General features: G+C 44.9%; 3 long non-coding RNA genes across 3 annotated transcripts in view; 2 read left to right on the forward strand and 1 right to left on the reverse strand.

The window, feature by feature from the left end:
• Positions 1-2,386, forward strand: part of LOC147033175 (uncharacterized) — a 388,661-nt gene extending 386,275 nt beyond the window's left edge. Inside the window, exon 4 of the long non-coding RNA XR_015055462.1 lies at positions 2,095-2,386. This is a non-coding gene — a long non-coding RNA (uncharacterized LOC147033175). The remainder of the gene's footprint in view (positions 1-2,094) is intronic.
• Positions 1-7,069, reverse strand: part of LOC147033187 (uncharacterized) — a 57,555-nt gene extending 50,486 nt beyond the window's left edge. The window contains exon 1 of the long non-coding RNA XR_015055460.1: positions 5,145-7,069. This is a non-coding gene — a long non-coding RNA (uncharacterized LOC147033187). The remainder of the gene's footprint in view (positions 1-5,144) is intronic.
• On the forward strand, positions 2,404-5,031 carry LOC147033188 (uncharacterized). The gene is made up of 3 exons (XR_015055463.1): positions 2,404-2,625; positions 3,522-3,678; positions 3,820-5,031. It is a non-coding gene; the product is annotated as an uncharacterized LOC147033188 (long non-coding RNA).
• Positions 7,070-19,863: the final 12,794 nt, after the last annotated feature.

Genomic DNA, 19,863 nt, shown 5'->3' on the forward strand with positions numbered 1-19,863 from the left:
TGACTATCAAAGTAACTCTCAGCGCAAGTACATTTATTCACCCATTCGACACGGGACGGGGACCCTAACTAAAAACACATACTTACCGATATAACTTTTCTGTCGGACCTGTATGTTGAGTGCTCACGGCTTCCAGATTCGCAACAATATAACTTTGAGAAATGTTCTTTCACATGCAGCAAACCACATCGTTGTATCTCACTTCATTATTATTTACGAAATCTAAAGTTTTCAAAGTATATTGATGACTTCCGTCCTCTGTTTGTGTGTTTGTGTGTTTGTGTGTTTGTGTGTTTGTTTGTAGGCACGATAACTCGAGAACGGAAGAAGCTACCAATGTCAAATTACACCACGAGATTCAGGAGGGTGATGGCTAGCGCTGATTAGATTTTGGTCAAAATCGGTCAAAGGTCAAGGTCACAGCGAGGTCAAACATAATTCCGTAAATTCATGTGGAGAAATGGAGTATTTTTGCTTCGCTCGACGTTACGAGTTCGTTTTAACTTCGATTTTAATTTTGTCTTCGGTTTTTGCGATCGCTTAGGATGCTTAAAACTCGCTTGTCGAAATTCTGGTAAAAATCGGATGTTTTGGAGACGTTTTAAGATTGTATAAAAAATATTTCACTCGCCGCGTCACGGGTCGTCACATGGTGCAGCGCGCTCGAGCAGAGGCCTCGTTGATCACGTAAAGGTTTTCCGTGTGCGCGCTGACGGTGTTTTCGATAAAGATGGTGTTTAAAAGTCTTTTTTATCCCAATAAAGGTTATCGTCGCATGCCTGACTCGCTAAGCCGTCGGATTATGTAAAGATTGTTGGTGGATGGCCGAATATTACGGTTTTGTGACTTTGATAAAATAATATTAAATAATTGCGTGGAGAAATGGAGATTTTTGCTTCGGTCGACGTAACGAGTTCGTTTTAACTCGGATCGCAATTCTGTTTTCACTTGTGGTAATGGCTAAGTATGCTTAATACTCGGTTGTGGAAATTCTGCTAAAAATCGGATGTTTTATGATAGGTTTGGTACAGAATCATCGTAGAAACTTCTGGTTTGCGTCGCTACCTTCTCCAGAGACAGCTTTTATTAGACAAGGTCAGAGGTCAAGTTAACGATTTCGTAAGTACCAGTCTATGACTGCTTGTTTTTTTCTTATTTCGGTTTTAATTTGGAATGGGAATTTGTCTACACTCTGTATATTAGTCAGCAGAGTCTCTGCTGGGACGGCCTGGAAAAATTGCTTAGCCTCTACTCGAAGATTTTTGAAGAAGCCAACAAAGACAAACTTAAGCTTTATTAAGCACCTATCATTCTTCTTTTGTGGTTTTCAAGTCCAAAAGCACTCCTAAAGTGTGTAGAAACCATCACATAAGTACAAAACTGCAAAGTATTTGAAGCACATGATTGTTCTTTCTTTCCTCCTTCTTTCTTTTGATAGGCAAACTCAAAATTGCCTCAATCTCAGAAATTGCTTTCGGCTCAAATTAACTGCTCAATGTACATATACTTTACTGTACTCAAGGAACAATTAACTTAACAAAGATGTAGAGAGAGGGAGGGTGAAGGTGAGAAAGGGAAAATAAGTGGGGTGGGGTGGAACAGAAGTTATTGAGGTTGGGAAAATGTGGGTCAGGGTTGAAGTTTTGCAGGGACTGGATGTGGAAGTGAGATATCTTCTATCTACTGTATATTCTGTCTGTCTGTCTGTCTGTTTATGGAATCGGCCCCACCGGTAGTCACACCATCATAATGCATACCGTTGGAATCCTCTTGGCAAATGGAGATGCAAGAAAACATTTTCAAATATACAGGGTAGGGGGTTCAGGGTGGGGTGAAGACCCTATTTCTCTCAATGTAAATGTGTATCATATAGCGCCACCCGGTGGTGGGCAGTATTACAAGTCATCTTCTTATATCTGTATCGCCAAGCTCACAATTCTGATGCCCAACAACCAGACTCGAAATGTTGTCGATCCAGAGGCAGTGTGGTCGCCATTAGTGTGTAGTATTGCCGTATTGTATCACATGATTGCCTGTTTGCCTGTATTTTACATGAAATATTGTATCTTCTTCTTCTTCTTCTTCTTCTTTCAGCTGCTCCCGTTATGATCCGCATACTGATTTGGCACTTCCTGATGCAACCCTGGTCGCCTCTTACGACACAGGGATAAGGATTGGGTTTTGCCATGATTCCTGGCTGCCCTACACCCTCTCATAGCGTAACCCAGCAGAGCTCCCGTCCTCAAGCGATCCTCCAACCCAAGCCTCCGAGTAGCCGGATTACAGGCGCACGCCACTACGCCTGGTACATTAAATATTGTATATATTGTATATATTGTATTGATCGTTACATTATTAGCTCACCTGGACTTTGTCAGGTCTCTATCGAGTGCAACCTGTGGCTGCTGGTTGCATCATTAGTTGGGACGCGGCTATGCCGCTGATGCAGTGTCCCCCTTACCAGTACACTGGTACTCAATTTGCCGACCTCGGAAGGATGAATGACAGGCTGAGTCAACCTCCTGGTGTATTTTAATTCAGCGGCCAACGGGGCTTGAACTCAGGACCCTAGGATCCCAAGTTGCCACCCTAACCACAAAGCCAACACCAGGCTTACTTTGTCAGGTGAGCTTATGCGATACAGCAGTGTTCAAAGGTAAGTCAGTGAGTCAGTCAGTCCGTAAACACTTCAGTCATTATCGCTTGAACCAAACACACCATTTTGATGAAACTTGGCCACAAGCTTCTTATCTGATGCCTAACGAAGGTGTATCTGTGCCTTAAAATCTGTGCTCATTGAGGGGGGGGGGATGTCTGCGGGGGGAGGGGGGGGAGTTGGACTCCCCCAAAACAAAGGTATTTGCTTTCTTCTCCAAAACTACACACACGATTTTGATGAAACTTGACCACAACCTTCATCACCCATAATGTACCAAGGTTTATCAACCGCATCAAAATCTTCACTCATTTGGGGGTCTATGGGAGGGTTTTTCACCCCCCAAAATAGGTACTTGCTCTCTTCTCCGAACTACACACCCAATTTCAATGAAATTTGACCACAACCTTCATCACCCGTGATGTACCGAAGTTTGTTCACAGCATTAAAAAAAATTCAGGGTCAAAGGAGGCCTGCAGGGGGGGGGGGGGTTGAGTGACTTGCTCCTGATCTAGGTGAGCGTCAGGACAGGCGTTCCTATTTTTATGATAGTATTGCCTGCTAAATTAAATGTCATGAATTAATTGTAATTATACATAGTACCTGGCTCTCTTTTTCTCAACTCCAAATTCCTTCCGTATAAGGTGCGGTACCTCTGCTCGTATATATAAAACAACAAGGTGCGTGGAGGATGAATAATTGTCATTTTTTGCATTCGTAATATATAGACAGCTCTTATTAACATTGATCTCACAGCATTTGATGCATTGGTCCAGCCTTGTACGCAGAAACTTAACTGAGTGATGTGAATGTCAATACTGTACAGAATATTGTGACTTTGATGCTGTAATCGGACAATTTGCAGCAACATATCATCCTTTCTCTTGACTGTGATCGTCACGTGCTGAAGAAGAATTGGAACAATGACTGCCTGTATGTCCTGACGTCTTCAGTTGTCACAAGGCAGAAGTGCTTTCGTTGGAGTGCTTAAGCAACTTGGCGAGCGCTTTATAAGCTGCTTGGTAATGGAACATCCCAAGAATGAAATATTCATTTCAGTGCTGCGGATGTTTCAGTCGTTACGTGCTCTCAACAGGTCAATTTTGCCTTTTATCCCCCACCCCTCCCCTGCTTTATGACGTCACTTGCATTGTGCGTCGAAGCGACTGAACCTGTTTGGCTCGCGCGCGATCCGTGGTGCGAGAGCTATAGATAGCGAGCGCTCACTCGCTCGCCCTGAGCGTCCTCGAAGATTGCCAATTAATGGCTGTTTGCAGTCCTGTCTGCCACTGTCGATGCCTGCATGGTTTCATGAACCTCAACACTAGGGACCTTCGTGTACAAGCTGTTTGTTTTCGGGATGGGATGCATTCACCGTGGCCTGTTAAAAATGTATGTAAACAGACAGGAGAGCTGTGAGATGAACAATCAACCCCCTCAACGTATGGTCGTGCTCCGAAAGGCTGCACCCTCTTGCATTTAATATTAAACAGCAGTTTAAATGAGTAGCGAGTTATAACTGCCGGACGAACCACCAGGTATATTATAATCAGAGGGTATATTATGGAATCTTCGTGTATTGATCACTGGACCCTTGGCATGACCACTGAACGATGTGCAAGGCTATCACTTCGGATTTCCAAGGTCGGGAAAGCTGTCGGACGAGCGACTCCTGGTTTCTTTAGCGAATTCGTAGCACAGATGATTGTGATGCAGAGGCTCCAGTCATCGTACGAGTTGATCACTTGGGTAATGTAAGCCGCCAGCAGCCTTCCCAACATCTCGTTTGCTGTGTACGACCACCATTGCAGTAGAATTTGCGAGTTACAATAGGTACGTGGTGTCACGTCCTCGTGTATTTGGGAAGGAGGGGTTCCGAGTGGAATGGTGGATCGCCATCTAGTTTTATAAGCCAGAGGGACTCAGTTTCGATTATGGAGTGAGACCTTAGGCAATCTTTCTTGAACAAATGTTTACAGGGACTCTGAGGTTCGGTGGAGGAACTTGTCCATAAATCACCTGTATTACAAAGACATTAGGAGACGTCATATTTTTCCATCCATCAACTGCAAATCTGTTTCATAGACAATGGACACACGCTTATGGTTGATGGGATGTGAACCTGAGCTCCCAACATCAGGAGCCATTGATTCAGGTGGGGGACATGAACGGGGGCAACAGACTTACTCCAAATGCCTCTGTTGACCTTGCAATTAAATAGAAACCCAGTTGTTATAGACAATCATTGGATCATTTTCAGGATGTTGGGGTATACACCTTGGGGTTTCCTTCCATTTTGTGTACATACGTTGTTTGTGGTGCCGGACCCTGCTCGTTTTCGAACGGCGGTCGGCTACAAATAAAATGGATCTTTGTCAGTTGGGGTCTGTGACTTGTGAGTGACGTTACAGTTACCACATCAACAGCGTAACGTTTTTGAAACTCGTGTTTCAAACAAACAGATGCAAAGTTAAATGAGGAAGCTCACCATTACGTACAATGTCCAGGTCCGATTCCCGTGTTGAGTTGTTTCCACCCAGTGGCCCTGTCCTGCTGGCTCGACTTGCATGTGTACACCTCATCCACCAGGGCTGTTGAACAATTGAGTCTTGTCACGTTGTTCTCCCTCATACGATGACCCGTTCAGGATGATTGAAGAGCTCAAAGGAATTATTTACCAACATACAATGTCAATGAGTTTTCATCAACCTGAATATAATTGGCTCCGCACGTTAACATGTTAACGGGAAGATAAAGATATAGTTATGAGACCTAGCTATTTTATTCATGCAACGCACTTTGTCCCGTTAACCCACGAGACATGAGGGGAAGATCTGACTGCACGAAGACTAACGAAATAACTGTCTGGGAATCAATGGATGTTTGGTGTCATTGCCTTAGACTCTTAGAGGCATGCAGTTTTGCAGAACCGCAACAATATGTAGTTTCGAGCTGGTTCAAAGACATGGAGTTTAGAGTTGTTATAAAGACAGTTATTGAGGTTATAGCTGGTACAAACATAGTCATGGAGTTTATATCTCGCACAAAGACATTCATGGAGTTTAGAGTTGGTACAAAGACAGTTATTGAGGTTATAGCTGGAACAAAGATAGTCATGGAGTTTATATCTCGCACAAAGACATTCATGGAGTTTAGAGCCGACACAAACAATCGTTGAGTGTTGAGCCAGTAGAAAGACAACCAAGGAGTGTGTAGCTAGTAGAAGAAGTCATGGAGTTTCAAGCTGGTACAACATATGTAGTTTAAAGCTGGTACAAAGACATGGAGTTTAGAGCCGGTACAAAGATATACATGTGGTTTATAGAGGGTACAAAGAGGGTAATGGAGTATAGAGACGGTAAAAAGAAGGTAATGGAGTTTTGAACCGGTCCAAAGATGCTAATGGTGCTTGGAGCCAATATAAAGATGGTAATGGAGTTTGGAACCGGTCCAAAGATGGCAATGGAGTTTGGAGCTGGTACAAAGATGGTAATGGAGTTTGGAGCCGGTAAAATAGGGTAATGGAGTTTAGAGACGGTAGAAAGACGGTAATGGAGTTTGGAGCCGGTAAAAGAGGGTAATGGAGTTTAGAGACGGTACAAAGATGGTAATGGAGTTTAGAGACGGTACAAAGAAGGTAATGGAGTTTGGAGCCAGTCCAAAGATGGTAATGATGCTTGTCGCCGGTATAAAGATGGCAATGGAGTTTGGAACCGGTCCAAAGATGGCAATGGAGTTTGGAGCTGGTACAAAGATGGCAATGGAGTTTGGAGCCGATCCAAAGATGGTAATGGAGTTTGGAGCCGATCCAAAGGGAGTAATAGAGTTTGGAGCTTGTACAAAGATGGTAATGGACTTTGGAGCTGGTCCAAAGATGGTAATGGAGTTTAGAGATGGTAAAAAGATGGCAATGGAGTTTGGAGCCGATCCAAAGATGGTAATGGAGTTTAGAGATGATAAAAAGATGGTAATGGAGTTTGGAGCCGATCGAAAGATGGTAATGGAGTTTAGAGATGGTAAAAAGATGGTAATGGAGTTTGGAGCCATTGTAAAGATGGCAATGGAGTTTGGAGCCGATCCAAAGATGGTAATGGAGTTTGGAACCAGTCCAAAGATTCTAATGGAGTTTTGAGATGGTAAAAGATGGTAATGGGGTTTGGAACCGGTCCAAAGATGGCAATGGAGTTTAGAGATGGTAAAAGATGGTGATGGAGTTTGGAGCCGATCCAAAGATGGTAATGGAGTTTAGAGATGGTAAAAGATGGTAATGAAATTTGGAACCGGTCCAAAGATGGTAATGGAGTTTAGAGATGGTAAAAAGATGGTAATGGAGTTTGGAACCGGTCCAAAGATTCCAATGGAGTTTCGAGATGGTTAAAGATGGTAATGGAGTTTGGAACCAGTCCAAAGATTCTCATGGAGTTTCGAGATGGTAAAAGATGGTAATGGGGTTTGGAACTGGTCCAAAGATGGTAATGGAGTTTAGAGATGGTAAAAGATGGTAATGGAGTTTGGAGCCGATCCAAAGATGGTAATGGAGTTAAGAGATGGTAAAAAGATGGTAATGGAGTTTGGAACCAGTCCAAAATTCTAATGGAGTTTCGAGATGGTAAAAGATGGTAATGGAGTTTGGAACCAGTCCAAAGATGCTAATGGAGTTTCGAGATGGTAAAAGATGGTAATGAAATTTGGAACAGGTCCAAAGATGGTAATGGAGTTTAGAGATGGTAAAAAGATGGTAATGGAGTTTGGAACCAGTCCAAAGATTGTAATGGAGTTTCGAGATGGTAAAAGATGGTAATGGAATTTGGAACCAGTCCAAAGATGCTAATGGAGTTTCGAGATGGTAAAATATGGTAATGGAATTTGGAACCTGTCCAAAGATGGTAATGGAGTTTGGAGCTGGTCCAAAGATGGTAATGGAGTTTATAGCCGGTACAAAGATGGCAGTGGATTTTACAACCAGTACAAAAATGGTCAGCCCATTGGCCTGCTCCACTCATGAGACTCCCTTGCTGAGAGAATCTTGTGAGCAGCATCAGCATAAGGAAAATGAGCCACATGTCCATACAGTCGCAGCTGACGCTCACGGATGATGCAGGTAACAAATCTCATTTGAGTCTTTCTCAGAAAACGCTCGTTGGACACAAAGTCCGACCAGCGATAGCCAAGGATTCTCCGAAGAGACCTGGTACCAAAGGCATTAAGTCTCCATCTCAGATCCTTGGTCAGAGTCCAAGTCTCACATCCATAGAGCAAGACTGGAAGCACCAAGGACCTGAACATTCGGACTTTCGTCCTCCTGCACAGGTACCGGCAGCGCCACACTCCATGATCCAGTGAATCCATGACTCCCCAGGCCCGACCCAGACGGCTGTTGACCTCTGACTCACAGCCAGCAGAGACATGAATGTCACTGCCAAGGTTAGTGAATCTCTCCACGACCTCAACATCCTCACTACAAATAGGCACAGACAGGACAGCAGCATCCAAGATGTCATTGAAAGCCTGGATCTTAGTTTTGACCCAGGAAACCCATAATCTCAGTGGTTCCGACGCCCCATTCAGCACCTCGAGGGCCCCCAAAAGGAGTTAATGTCTCCACAAAGATGACTGTATCATCTGTGAAATCAAGGTCAGAGATCTTGACAATCGCAAACGATGCACCGCAGCCTGATCTCTCCTACATCCTCCCTAGAATCCAGTCCATACAAATGCTGAAAAGTGTGATGGCCAGTACACACCCCCTGACGAACTCCATTAACAACTGGAAATAAGTCAGAGATGGTATCACCACTTCTCACAGCACTCTCAGTACAAGAGTAGAATTCAGACATCAGATTGATCAGTTTTGCTGGCACCCCACGAAGACAAAGAATCCTCCAGAGGGCATCCCGATTCACTCAATCAAACGCTTTACAGAGATCAAAAAAGGCTGCAAGCAGCCCCTGCCAAAACTCTCGTCTGCGTTCGGTGAGGACCTGAAGAGCAAGGATACGTCAATCGTTGACCTCTTTGGTGTAAAGCCTGACTGCTGTGGACACTGGTGCTCAAGCAGATGGTGGTGAACCCTATCAAGAATTATCCGAGCAAAGACCTTGCCTGGTATTGAGAGCAGCGTCACGCCTCGGCAGTTGTTGCAGTTTTGGCGACCACCCTTCCCTTTCCAAAGATGGACAACAAGGCCCCTCTTCCAGTCAGTTGGGATGATGCCTATGTTCCAGGCAGAGCACAGAACTGCAGGCAATGACAAGATTGCAGCATTTCCACCAGCCTTGAGAAGTTCAGCATCGATGCCACAGATCCCTGGAGCTTTTCCCCATTTCAACCGGTTCACCATAGCCTCTGTTTCCACAAGCGAAGGTGGACGACGGTTGATTGGAGGGTCAGCAACAGGGATTGTAACACCCCTGATGTCCAACTTGACAGCTGGTGGATGAACCTGGTACAACCGCTCAAAGTAACTGGCCCAGCGGGCCTTCACTTCAGACTCCTTTGTCAAGAGCCTCCCACCCCTGCTCTAACTGCAGTACACCAAGGGATGGGCTTGGATGAACGCAGTGTGCGGATTCCCCTGTAAGCCGGATGAGAATCACCTGTCCACAGTTGATGCTTTACCCGCACACATATTCCTCACACATAAGCCTCCTTGTCCACCGTTAGCGCGTGTACAGTTTTACGCCTCAGCTCTGCCATTCAGCCTGGCCCTGCGACTCTGGTCAATGGTATCCAGTGCCCTTTGAGAGAAAAAATTCTTCTTCGCCCTATGGTGAGTTCCAAGACATCCACTGGCAACATCAAGGATGGTGGTTTTGAAGGCACTCCACAACTCTTCAGTATCTCCCAAAGCAACTAGACCACACAAATCTCTGCTCAGCTTGTTCGCAAACTCCTCAGCTTCCCTCTTATCCTTGAGCTTGCCAACATCCAGCCTTGGCTGGGATGGTACCATTCTCCTGGATTTAAGCTGAAACTTCAGAGTTTCTGCAATAAGCCTGTGGTCAGTGTTGAGGAACTGAGCACTCTGGTAGACCCTGCACTTCTGGACCATCCTCCAGCGACCAGCAATGAACACATTGTCAATCTCCTTTGACATACCACCAGCGTTGGAATACCAAGTCCAGCGATGAGCTTGTGGGTGCTGAAACCATGAACCAGCTACCCTTAGTCCATGACTTCTTGCAAAGTTAAGGACCTTAGTGCAATTCAGGTTCACAGTTCACCAACACATGTCTCATAACCATCCCAATCAGTTCCAGTCGATGCATTGAAATCCCCCAACACTAGAAGTGTATCTCCCCTGTGGCACTGATCAACCACAGACTCGAGTGTGGCATCCAATGCGTCCTTGACGGTGAGATCACTCGCCTCAGTCGGAGCATAAACAGAGACCAGGGAAATGACACCCAAGGAGTGACTAATCTTTAGTCTCATAATACACTCGTTGACCGGTGTTACCTCAATTATCATTGGTGTCAGCTTATTGGACACAGCTACACCAACTCCTTGGGCATTGTAATTATCAGAGCAACCAGACCAATAGGTGTAACCACCAGCCATGATCTCACCACAATCCGGTACAAAAACATGGAGTTAACAGCCGGTACAAAGAAAGTAATGGAGTTTAGAGCCGGTATAAAGATGGTTATGGAGTTTCGAGCCGGTACAAAGATGGTCATGGAGTTTCGAGCCGGTATAAAGACGGTCATGGAGTTTAGAGCCGGTACAAAGACATGGAGTTTAGAGCCGGTACAAAGACATGGTGTTTCGAGCCAGTATAAAGATGGTCATGGAGTTTTGAGCCGGTATAAAGACATGGAGTTTAGAGCCGGTATAAAGATGGTCATGGAGTTTCGAGCCGGTATAAAGATGGTCATGGAGTTTCGAGCCGGTACAAAGACATGGAGTTTAGAGCCGTTACAAAGATGGTCATGGAGTTTGGAGCCGGTACAAAGACATGGAGTTTGAGCTGGCACAAAAACATGGAGTTTAGAGCCGGTACAAAGACATGGAATTTAGAGCTGGTACAAAGACATGGAGTTTAGAGCCGGGACAAAGACATGGAGTTTAGAGCCGGTACAAAGACATGGAGTTTCGAGCCGGTACGAAGATGGTCATGGAGTTTGGAGCCGGTACAAAGACATGGAGTTTCGAGCCGGTACAAAGATGGACATGGAGTTTTGAGCCGGTATAAAGATGGACATGGAGTTTAGAGCCGGTATAAAGATGGTCATGGAGGTAAGAGCCGGTATAAAAATGGTCATGGAGTTTATAGCCTGTATAAAGATGGTCATGGAGGTAAGAGCCGGTATAAAAATGGTCATGGAGTTTAGAGCCGGTATAAAGATGGACATGGAGTTTAGAGCCGGTATAAAGATGGTCATGGAGTTTAGAGCCGGTACAAAGACATGGAGTTTCGAGCCGGTATAAAGATGGACATGGAGTTTAGAGCCGGTATAAAGATGGACATGGAGTTTAGAGCCGGTATAAAGATGGTCATGGAGTTTAGAGCCGGTATAAAGATGATCATGGAGTTTAGAGCCGGTATAAAGATGGTCATGGAGTTTAGAGCAGGTATAAAGATGGACATGGGGTTTAGAGCCGGTATAAAGATGGTCATCGAGTTTAGAGCCGGTATAAAGATGGACATGGAGTTTAGAGCCGGTATAAAGATGGACATGGAGTTTAGAGCCGGTATAAAGATGGTCATGGAGTTTAGAGCCGGTATAAAGATGGTCATGGAGTTTAGAGCCGGTACAAATACATGGAGTTTCGAGCCGGAACAAAGATGGTCATGGAGTTTGGAGCCGGTTCAAAGACATGGAGTTTAGAGCCGGTACAAAGATGGACATTGAGTTTTGAGCCGGTATAAAGATGGACATGGACTTTCGAGCCGGTAGAAAGATGGTCATGGAGTTTAGAGCCGGTATAAAGATGGGCATGGAGTTTAGAGCCGGTATAAAGATGGACATGGAGTTTAGAGCCGGTATAAAGATGGTCATGGAGTTTAGAGCCGGTATAAAGATGGGCATGGAGTTTAGAGCCGGTATAAAGATGGACATGGAGTTTAGAGCCGGTATAAAGATGGTCATGGAGTTTAGAGCCGGTACAAAGATGGTCATGGAGTTTAGAGCCGGTATAAAGATGGTCATGGAGTTTAGAGCCGGTACAAATACATGGAGTTTCGAGCCGGTACAAAGATGGTCATGGAGTTTGGAGCCGGTTCAAAGACATGGAGTTTAGAGCCGGTACAAAGATGGACATTGAGTTTTGAGCTGGTATAAAGATGGACATGGACTTTCGAGCCGGTAGGAAGATGGTCATGGAGTTTAGAGCCGGTATAAAGATGGTCATGGAGTTTAAAGCCGGTCTGAAGATGGGCATGGAGTTTAGAGCCGGTATAAAGATGGTCATGGAGTTTAGAGCCGGTATAAAGATGGTCATGGAGTTTAGAGCCGGTACAAATACATGGAGTTTCGAGCCGGTACAAAGATGGTCATGGAGTTTAGAGCCGGTATAAAGATGGGCATGGAGTTTAGAGCCGGTATAAAGATGGACATGGAGTTTAGAGCCGGTATAAAGATGGTCATGGAGTTTAGAGCCGGTATAAAGATGGTCATGGAGTTTAGAGCCGGTACAAATACATGGAGTTTAGAGCCGGAACAAAGATGGTCATGGAGTTTGGAGCCGGTTCAAAGACATGGAGTTTAGAGCCGGTACAAAGATGGACATTGAGTTTTGAGCCGGTATAAAGATGGACATGGACTTTCGAGCCGGTAGAAAGATGGTCATGGAGTTTAGAGCCGGTATAAAGATGGGCATGGAGTTTAGAGCCGGTATAAAGATGGACATGGAGTTTAGAGCCGGTATAAAGATGGTCATGGAGTTTAGAGCCGGTATAAAGATGGGCATGGAGTTTAGAGCCGGTATAAAGATGGACATGGAGTTTAGAGCCGGTATAAAGATGGTCATGGAGTTTAGAGCCGGTACAAAGATGGTCATGGAGTTTAGAGCCGGTATAAAGATGGTCATCGAGTTTAGAGCCGGTATAAAGATGGACATGGAGTTTAGAGCCGGTATAAAGATGGACATGGAGGTAAGAGCCGGTATAAAAATGGTCATGGAGTGTAGAGCCGGTATAAAGATGGACATGGAGTTTAGAGCCGGTATAAAGATGGTCATGGAGTTTAGAGCCGGTACAAAGACATGGAGTTTCGAGCCGGTATAAAGATGGACATGGAGTTTAGAGCCGGTATAAAGATGGACATGGAGTTTAGAGCCGGTATAAAGATGGTCATGGAGTTTAGAGCCGGTATAAAGATGATCATGGAGTTTAGAGCCGGTATAAAGATGGTCATGGAGTTTAGAGCAGGTATAAAGATGGACATGGGGTTTAGAGCCGGTATAAAGATGGTCATCGAGTTTAGAGCCGGTATAAAGATGGACATGGAGTTTAGAGCCGGTATAAAGATGGACATGGAGTTTAGAGCCGGTATAAAGATGGTCATGGAGTTTAGAGCCGGTATAAAGATGGTCATGGAGTTTAGAGCCGGTACAAATACATGGAGTTTCGAGCCGGAACAAAGATGGTCATGGAGTTTGGAGCCGGTTCAAAGACATGGAGTTTAGAGCCGGTACAAAGATGGACATTGAGTTTTGAGCCGGTATAAAGATGGACATGGACTTTCGAGCCGGTAGAAAGATGGTCATGGAGTTTAGAGCCGGTATAAAGATGGGCATGGAGTTTAGAGCCGGTATAAAGATGGTCATGGAGTTTAGAGCCGGTATAAAGATGGGCATGGAGTTTAGAGCCGGTATAAAGATGGACATGGAGTTTAGAGCCGGTATAAAGATGGTCATGGAGTTTAGAGCCGGTACAAAGATGGTCATGGAGTTTAGAGCCGGTATAAAGATGGTCATGGAGTTTAGAGCCGGTACAAATACATGGAGTTTCGAGCCGGTACAAAGATGGTCATGGAGTTTGGAGCCGGTTCAAAGACATGGAGTTTAGAGCCGGTACAAAGATGGACATTGAGTTTTGAGCTGGTATAAAGATGGACATGGACTTTCGAGCCGGTAGGAAGATGGTCATGGAGTTTAGAGCCGGTATAAAGATGGTCATGGAGTTTAAAGCCGGTCTGAAGATGGGCATGGAGTTTAGAGCCGGTATAAAGATGGTCATGGAGTTTAGAGCCGGTATAAAGATGGTCATGGAGTTTAGAGCCGGTATAAAGATGGTCATCGAGTTTAGAGCCGGTATAAAGATGGACATGGAGTTTAGAGCCGGTATAAAGATGGACATGGAGTTTAGAGCCGGTATAAAGATGGTCATGGAGTTTAGAGCCGGTATAAAGATGGTCATGGAGTTTAGAGCCGGTACAAATACATGGAGTTTCGAGCCGGAACAAAGATGGTCATGGAGTTTGGAGCCGGTTCAAAGACATGGAGTTTAGAGCCGGTACAAAGATGGACATTGAGTTTTGAGCCGGTATAAAGATGGACATGGACTTTCGAGCCGGTAGAAAGATGGTCATGGAGTTTAGAGCCGGTATAAAGATGGGCATGGAGTTTAGAGCCGGTATAAAGATGGACATGGAGTTTAGAGCCGGTATAAAGATGGTCATGGAGTTTAGAGCCGGTATAAAGATGGGCATGGAGTTTAGAGCCGGTATAAAGATGGACATGGAGTTTAGAGCCGGTATAAAGATGGTCATGGAGTTTAGAGCCGGTACAAAGATGGTCATGGAGTTTAGAGCCGGTATAAAGATGGTCATGGAGTTTAGAGCCGGTACAAATACATGGAGTTTCGAGCCGGTACAAAGATGGTCATGGAGTTTGGAGCCGGTTCAAAGACATGGAGTTTAGAGCCGGTACAAAGATGGACATTGAGTTTTGAGCTGGTATAAAGATGGACATGGACTTTCGAGCCGGTAGGAAGATGGTCATGGAGTTTAGAGCCGGTATAAAGATGGTCATGGAGTTTAAAGCCGGTCTGAAGATGGGCATGGAGTTTAGAGCCGGTATAAAGATGGTCATGGAGTTTAGAGCCGGTATAAAGATGGTCATGGAGTTTAGAGCCGGTACAAATACATGGAGTTTCGAGCCGGTACAAAGATGGTCATGGAGTGTTGAGCCGGTATAAAGATGGACATGGAGTTTAGAGCCGGTACAAATACATGGAGTTTCGAGCCGGTACAAAGATGGTCATGGAGTTTAGAGCCGGTATAAAGATGGGCATGGAGTTTAGAGCCGGTATAAAGATGGACATGGAGTTTAGAGCCGGTATAAAGATGGACATGGAGTTTAGAGCCGGTATAAAGATGGTCATGGAGTTTAGAGCCGGTACAAAGATGGTCATGGAGTTTAGAGCCGGTACAAAGATGGTCATGGAGTTTAGAGCCGGTATAAAGATGGTCATGGAGTTTAGAGCCGGTACAAATACATGGAGTTTCGAGCCGGTACAAAAATGGTCATGGAGTGTAGAGCCGGTATAAAGATGGTCATGGAGTTTGGAGCCGGTTCAAAGACATGGAGTTTAGAGCCGGTACAAAGATGGACATTGAGTTTTGAGCTGGTATAAAGATGGACATGGACTTTCGAGCCGGTAGAAAGATGGTCATGGAGTTTAGAGCCGGTATAAATATGGTCATGGAGTTTAGAGCCGGTATAAAGATGGTCATGGAGTTTAGAGCCGGTATAAAGATGGGCATGGAGTTTAGAGCCGGTATAAAGATGGACATGGAGTTTAGAGCCGGTATAAAGATGGACATGGAGTTTGGAGCCGGTATAGAGATGGTCATGGAGTTTAGAGCCGGTATAAAGATGGTCATGGAGTTTAGAGCCGGTACAAATACATGGAGTTTCGAGCCGGTACAAAGATGGTCATGGAGTTTGGAGCCGGTTCAAAGACATGGAGTTTAGAGCCGGTACAAAGATGGACATTGAGTTTTGAGCTGGTATAAAGATGGACATGGACTTTCGAGCCGGTAGGAAGATGGTCATGGAGTTTAGAGCCGGTATAAAGATGGTCATGGAGTTTAAAGCCGGTCTGAAGATGGGCATGGAGTTTAGAGCCGGTATAAAGATGGTCATGGAGTTTAGAGCCGGTATAAAGATGGGCATGGAGTTTAGAGCCGGTATAAAGATGGACATGGAGTTTAGAGCCGGTATAAAGATGGTCATGGAGTTTAGAGCCGGTACAAAGATGGTCATGGAGTTTAGAGCCGGTATAAAGATGGTCATGGAGTTTAGAGCCGGTACAAATACATGGAGTTTCGAGCCGGTACAAAGATGGTCATGGAGTTTGGAGCCGGTTCAAAGACATGGAGTTTAGAGCCGGTACAAAGATGGACATTGAGTTTTGAGCTGGTATAAAGATGGACATGGACTTTCGAGCCGGTAGGAAGATGGTCATGGAGTTTAGAGCCGGTATAAAGATGGTCATGGAGTTTAAAGCCGGTCTGAAGATGGGCATGGAGTTTAGAGCCGGTATAAAGATGGTCATGGAGTTTAGAGCCGGTATAAAGATGGTCATGGAGTTTAGAGCCGGTACAAATACATGGAGTTTCGAGCCGGTACAAAGATGGTCATGGAGTGTTGAGCCGGTATAAAGATGGACATGGAGTTTAGAGCCGGTACAAATACATGGAGTTTCGAGCCGGTACAAAGATGGTCATGGAGTTTAGAGCCGGTATAAAGATGGGCATGGAGTTTAGAGCCGGTATAAAGATGGACATGGAGTTTAGAGCCGGTATAAAGATGGACATGGAGTTTAGAGCCGGTATAAAGATGGTCATGGAGTTTAGAGCCGGTACAAAGATGGTCATGAAGTTTAGAGCCGGTACAAAGATGGTCATGGAGTTTAGAGCCGGTATAAAGATGGTCATGGAGTTTAGAGCCGGTACAAATACATGGAGTTTCGAGCCGGTACAAAAATGGTCATGGAGTGTAGAGCCGGTATAAAGATGGTCATGGAGTTTGGAGCCGGTTCAAAGACATGGAGTTTAGAGCCGGTACAAAGATGGACATTGAGTTTTGAGCTGGTATAAAGATGGACATGGACTTTCGAGCCGGTAGAAAGATGGTCATGGAGTTTAGAGCCGGTATAAATATGGTCATGGAGTTTAGAGCCGGTATAAAGATGGACATGGAGTTTAGAGCCGGTATAAAGATGGTCATGGAGTTTAGAGCCGGTATAAAGATGGGCATGGAGTTTAGAGCCGGTATAAAGATGGACATGGAGTTTAGAGCCGGTATAAAGATGGTCATGGAGTTTAGAGCCGGTACAAAGATGGTCATGGAGTTTAGAGCCGGTATAAAGATGGTCATGGAGTTTAGAGCCGGTACAAATACATGGAGTTTCGAGCCGGTACAAAGATGGTCATGGAGTTTGGAGCCGGTTCAAAGACATGGAGTTTAGAGCCGGTACAAAGATGGACATTGAGTTTTGAGCTGGTATAAAGATGGACATGGACTTTCGAGCCGGTAGGAAGATGGTCATGGAGTTTAGAGCCGGTATAAAGATGGTCATGGAGTTTAAAGCCGGTCTGAAGATGGGCATGGAGTTTAGAGCCGGTATAAAGATGGTCATGGAGTTTAGAGCCGGTATAAAGATGGTCATGGAGTTTAGAGCCGGTACAAATACATGGAGTTTCGAGCCGGTACAAAGATGGTCATGGAGTGTTGAGCCGGTATAAAGATGGACATGGAGTTTAGAGCCGGTACAAATACATGGAGTTTCGAGCCGGTACAAAGATGGTCATGGAGTTTAGAGCCGGTATAAAGATGGGCATGGAGTTTAGAGCCGGTATAAAGATGGACATGGAGTTTAGAGCCGGTATAAAGATGGACATGGACTTTCGAGCCGGTAGAAAGATGGTCATGGAGTTTAGAGCCGGTATAAATATGGTCATGGAGTTTAGAGCCGGTATAAAGATGGACATGGAGTTTAGAGCCGGTATAAAGATGGTCATGGAGTTTAGAGCCGGTATAAAGATGGGCATGGAGTTTAGAGCCGGTATAAAGATGGACATGGAGTTTGGAGCCGGTATAGAGATGGTCATGGAGTTTAGAGCCGGTTGAAAGACATGGAGTTTCGAGCCGGTATAAAGATGGACATGGAGTTTAGAGCCGGTATAAAGATGGTCATGGAGTTTGGAGCCGGTATAAAGATGGTCATGGAGTTTAGAGCCGGTATAAAGATGGCCATGGAGGTTAGAGCTGGTATAAAGATGGACATGGAGTTTAGAGCCGGTATAACGATGGTCATCGAGTTTAGAGCTGGTATAAAGATGGACATGGAGTTTCGAGCCGGTATAAAGATGGTCATGGAGTTTAGAGCCGCTATAAAGATGGTCATGGAGTTTATAGCCGGTATAAAGATGGTCATGGAGTTTAGAGCCGGTATAAAGATGGTCATGGAGTTTAGAGCCGGTACAAAGATGGTCATGGAGTTTAGAGCCGGTACAAAGATGGTCATGGAGTTTAGAGCCGGTACAGAGATGGTCATGGAGTTTAGAGCCAGTATCAAGATGGACATGGAGTTTGGAGCCGGTATAAAGATGGTCATCGAGTTTAGAGCCGGTATAAAGATGGACATGGAGTTTAGAGCCGGTATAAAGATGGACATGGAGTTTAGAGCCGGTATAAAGATGGTCATGGAGTTTAGAGCCGGTATAAAGATGGTCATGGAGTTTAGAGCCGGTACAAATACATGGAGTTTCGAGCCGGAACAAAGATGGTCATGGAGTTTGGAGCCGGTTCAAAGACATGGAGTTTAGAGCCGGTACAAAGATGGACATTGAATTTTGAGCCGGTATAAAGATGGACATGGACTTTCGAGCCGGTAGAAAGATGGTCATGGAGTTTAGAGCCGGTATAAAGATGGGCATGGAGTTTAGAGCCGGTATAAAGATGGACATGGAGTTTAGAGCCGGTATAAAGATGGTCATGGAGTTTAGAGCCGGTATAAAGATGGGCATGGAGTTTAGAGCCGGTATAAAGATGGACATGGAGTTTAGAGCCGGTATAAAGATGGTCATGGAGTTTAGAGCCGGTATAAAGATGGTCATGGAGTTTAGAGCCGGTACAAATACATGGAGTTTCGAGCCGGTACAAAGATGGTCATGGAGTTTGGAGCCGGTTCAAAGACATGGAGTTTAGAGCCGGTACAAAGATGGACATTGAGTTTTGAGCTGGTATAAAGATGGACATGGACTTTCGAGCCGGTAGGAAGATGGTCATGGAGTTTAGAGCCGGTATAAAGATGGTCATGGAGTTTAAAGCCGGTCTGAAGATGGGCATGGAGTTTAGAGCCGGTATAAAGATGGTCATGGAGTTTAGAGCCGGTATAAAGATGGTCATGGAGTTTAGAGCCGGTACAAATACATGGAGTTTCGAGCCGGTACAAAGATGGTCATGGAGTGTTGAGCCGGTATAAAGATGGACATGGAGTTTAGAGCCGGTACAAATACATGGAGTTTCGAGCCGGTACAAAGATGGTCATGGAGTTTAGAGCCGGTATAAAGATGGGCATGGAGTTTAGAGCCGGTATAAAGATGGACATGGAGTTTAGAGCCGGTATAAAGATGGACATGGAGTTTAGAGCCGGTATAAAGATGGTCATGGAGTTTAGAGCCGGTACAAAGATGGTCATGAAGTTTAGAGCCGGTACAAAGATGGTCATGGAGTTTAGAGCCGGTATAAAGATGGTCATGGAGTTTAGAGCCGGTACAAATACATGGAGTTTCGAGCCGGTACAAAAATGGTCATGGAGTGTAGAGCCGGTATAAAGATGGTCATGGAGTTTGGAGCCGGTTCAAAGACATGGAGTTTAGAGCCGGTACAAAGATGGACATTGAGTTTTGAGCTGGTATAAAGATGGACATGGACTTTCGAGCCGGTAGAAAGATGGTCATGGAGTTTAGAGCCGGTATAAATATGGTCATGGAGTTTAGAGCCGGTATAAAGATGGACATGGAGTTTAGAGCCGGTATAAAGATGGTCATGGAGTTTAGAGCCGGTATAAAGATGGGCATGGAGTTTAGAGCCGGTATAAAGATGGACATGGAGTTTAGAGCCGGTATAAAGATGGTCATGGAGTTTAGAGCCGGTACAAAGATGGTCATGGAGTTTAGAGCCGGTATAAAGATGGTCATGGAGTTTAGAGACGGTAATTCATGGAGTTTAGAGACGGTACAAATACATGG

Source organism: Eptatretus burgeri, chromosome 2, assembly GCF_056783735.1.
Source record: "Eptatretus burgeri isolate ZD-2024b chromosome 2, Ebu_testis_v1, whole genome shotgun sequence".
Lineage (NCBI taxonomy): Eukaryota > Metazoa > Chordata > Myxini > Myxiniformes > Myxinidae > Eptatretus > Eptatretus burgeri.